Source organism: Oryzias melastigma, unplaced genomic scaffold (assembly GCF_002922805.2).
Source record: "Oryzias melastigma strain HK-1 unplaced genomic scaffold, ASM292280v2 sc00469, whole genome shotgun sequence".
NCBI lineage: Eukaryota > Metazoa > Chordata > Actinopteri > Beloniformes > Adrianichthyidae > Oryzias > Oryzias melastigma.
Window position 1 is genome coordinate 25,482 of NW_023417064.1, and position 4,148 is coordinate 29,629.

A 4,148-nucleotide genomic window follows, 5' to 3' on the forward strand; every position below is an offset into this window, starting at 1 on the left:
TCCACTGGGAATGTTTAAAGAAATTTTAAAAAATTGTTGTAAAGGGACTTCAACAGAATCTGACATATGAAACGGTGTAATAACAAAATAATAATTAATTTAGCAAGCAAAAGAAGTTTGACAGCTCTTTATAATTACTGTTTTGTTTTTCTCTGTCTTTTCTGTGGTGCTACTATGGAACCAAAAACTAATAAAAAAAATAATAATAATTCCAACAAAATCAGACCTGTTATGCCATCTATATATATATATATATATATATATATATATATATATATATATATATATATATATATAAATAAATGGTAACATCCTCAGATCCAACTAAGCTGAAATATTTAGTTGTGACCAAAATATCTTCACTGAAACCCTTTTTTGCACAGGCTCTTCCATGTGACGGTACTCTGAAACTCGAGGGTAGGCAGCTATATTATATGGAACACAGAAACAATAAGACCTAAGGCTGTTAATCCTGAACTCTGTGACCTGCTTCCTGAGTAAAAACACATTTCTGAACCAATTTCAGCTGGAATAGAAAGATTGACACACTGATACCTTTCTCTGTAGAGTTCTGATGCATCACATGTTCTGCTGCTCTGACCACCTGTCCCTCTGAGGACACCACTGTTCTTCTGGTGAAGCAGATCCAAGATCCAAGGATGAAGGAACAGTAACTAAAAGGGCTTGAGTGGCACACTTCACAGGACAGTTTTTTCTGACTATAAATCCAGAAATGTTATTTATTTATTTATTTTTATTAAACCTTTATTTATCCAGGTAGTAAAGATTAGGAACATCATTCCGATTTACAACTGTGGCACGACAAAAGGCATGATTTTGAGAAAAGGAAGAAAGAGGTTACAAGAACAAGAAAAAATTAAATGGAATCAGAAAAAAACACAATCTAAAAGTTTAAACTGCAGAACTTAAGGACATAATCTAGTAACGAACAACAAGATAATCGCCAAGATCTCCTGGAGAGAAGAATGCATGACGTGGATCAACAAGTACGGATGAATAATGGTATTCTTTCAGGACTCCAACTACAACCCAGGGCGCAGTCTGGTGCTACCAATGTTAGCATGGATGCTAATGGAGATGTGACGGATGCTAACCCGACCGTGGAGAATTAGATTGATTAGTTTTTCTTGTGTCTAAAGGGATTTCCTTCTAAAGTTTCCTCCTAAATACTGTTGAGGTCTGTCATTTGCTTCTTCGGAGAAAGAATACGGATAAACCAGCGATCCTGATCAGGTTTGTGAATTGAAAGCACAACATAGGTCTGATGAAAGAACACAAACACCTGAAGGGTTCTGCTATCTATCTTAATGATCATCTCTCGAAATATCATGCTGATCTGGCGAAGCACGCGAGGCTCCTACAAAAGACGAAACAAAATAAAATCCATGACAGCCTTTGAGAACTGTGGGATTATGCATGTTTGAACCTGCAAATTAAGCAAAACAAGAGTGGAATGTCCCCTCCTTGAACCGCCACCTTAACGTAGTGGAGGGGTTTGAGTGAACGGGTGATCTCAGGAGCTATGCTGTCGGGGGCTTCTGCCCCTGGTAGGGTCTCTTCTAGTCCAAACAACATGGCTGGTCTCACCACAGTCTTGTCACATTTCCTTTCATTTGTGCTAAAACTCTTCTGTCACACATCACACCTGACACTTTTCTCCCCCCATTCAAATCTGCTTGCACTCTCCTCTTCACTTCTTTTCCACACTCTCCATTACTCTGTACTGTTGACCCTAAATACTTAAACTCCTCCACCTTCTTTATCTCTTCTCCCTGTAACCTCACTCTTCCACTCTGGTTCCTCTCATTCACACACATGTACTCTGTCTTACTGCGGCTAACCTTCATTCCTCTCCTTTCCAGGGCAAACTTCCACCTCTCTAACTCCACCTCCACCTGTTCCCTGCTCTCACTACAAATCACAATATCATCTGCAAACATCATAGTCCATGGTGATTCCTGTCTAACCTCATCCGTCAGTCTGTCCATCACCATTGCAAACAGGAAGGGGCTCAGAGCTGATCCCTGATGTAATCCCACCTCCACCTTGAACTCCTCTGTCACCCCTACAGCACACCTCACCACTGTCTTACAGCCCTCATACATGTCCTGCACTGCCGTGCAAGGACAGCTACGTGTGAACCTGGGTCCTTCAACCAGCAAAGAGTGATGTGCTAATGTTTACATGTTGGGGCGTAAAGTTATCAAGTACTTGAATGAACCATGCCCCTGTCTATAATTAGAAAAATGGACCCTGAAAATTGTGCCTTCTGAGATGAGTGGACCGAAGCTTACGCTTTCATTTTACAAGACCAGTGTGTATATATATATATATATGGAGGCTGTTGCTTGTGGTAAAAGCACCGATATAACATAAAACATTTTACACAAATTACCCACCAGGTTGAGCGACGCATGGAAAAGAAAATACACAAACTAAAAGGACAGTACGAGTGTGTAGCACACAGTGTCATGGCCATGCCTCTGCCACACCAGCTGGCAGCCTCACAGTTAATCTGCCTTATTGATATCACCTGTGTGGCTGCCTTTATAGCAGGAGCTGCCCTGCAGAGCTGTGCCAGAAGATCTCTTGCCTTCATGTGACTCCAGCCTGCCAAAGCTGCTGTCCTCTGCGCCCCATTTTGCCTGCATGAACTTTGTCAGGACGGACTTGGATTTATTTCTTGGATTTGGATCTGGTGCTGTTGCCCTGTGGTCTCTCTCTCTCTCTCTCTCTCTCTCTCTCTCTCTCTCTCCTCCACCCTTCCTGGATGTCTTCGAACACACATGTGGAGTTCTGTGCTTTACCTTCTCCACAATAGAGTGAGTGCCAATAAGATTCTTTCGGAAGCTCCATTTGAACTGAATAATACCTCTGTGCTAGTGTGCCTCTCCCCCCCGGTGGACTAAGGAGCTCTAGCCCTGGCCTACTGCACTCCTGCATTAAATAAATGAATCATTGCCAGTTCTGATCAGTCTGTTTTGGGGGATCCTCTCACCCACTCAACCTGAAACACAGACGGTAACAGCACGACAACGGGCTTATGAGTCCCCGTAACACAAACGGGCTTATGAGTACAAAAGGAGAAGTTTTCCTTTTCTCATCAAAGTGGCATTGTACACATTAACAATGTTTGATTCTACCCACAGTTGTGAATCAGTCTTCTCAAGTTATAACATCATTAAAAACAAGTACCACTCCCAGCTTACCCATGCCTCAGAATGGACTATGCACGGAGCTGTGTGACGTATTTCCGGTTTCGAATAAGAGCGCTTACTCTCTTCCAGCTGTGCATAACTATATGCGCGGACTTGACAAATCTGTGTACTTTCCCTGGTATTGGTTTATTTTCATTATTTCTTACATTGTATGATAGTTTATGATTATGTGTATACACAATGACATCCAAAAAGGCAGTTTGCCTTTCTGAAACACGAAACACCCCACGCTCACAAAACGCTATCATGTACTGTATGATCATGTGACTTCTTGGGATGAAATGTAGCTCTGTTAGAACATTTAAAAACTGTTCAACAGAACCTTTTGTGTAAACGAACTTCAAAGTGACTTTCGTATTACTGATCGCACTCTCAGCTGATGAGATGGTCCTGCCTTCTTCATGGAGCAATAGCAGCGTGCGCTAACGCTAACCTCGCCACTGTTGAGACGTAGGAAAGGAATCACGTCTCAGACTGATTCAACCTGACACTGAAAAGTACATTTACACAAGTTTAGAAACACTCGGCTGTGGAGTAACTGAAACGCAACTAACGTGTCATAAAGATAAAGACAGCGATAATCAGACGTGTCTTTCATGCTAGCTAGCATTAGCCCAAATAAAAAGTGACAACGGTATTCACAAGTAATTTTTTAAATACTGCAGTCAGTTCTGAACTGTTTTTCTTGGCTGCACGGACCCGGAGGAAAGGTTAAGGTTTGGATTACGGTTCCGGTTCGTGTTTATGCTGCAAATGGTTCACGGCCATAGCTGCAGCAGCGCTTCGTGCTCTAGCTGCGTGACAAAAATTTTTTTTTTGTTGGGGTATTTTACTAGAAAAACAAACAATGTGCCTAACATAATTTATAGTAACTCTTGTTAGCTCCAAAAGACATATTTTAAAGTCCAA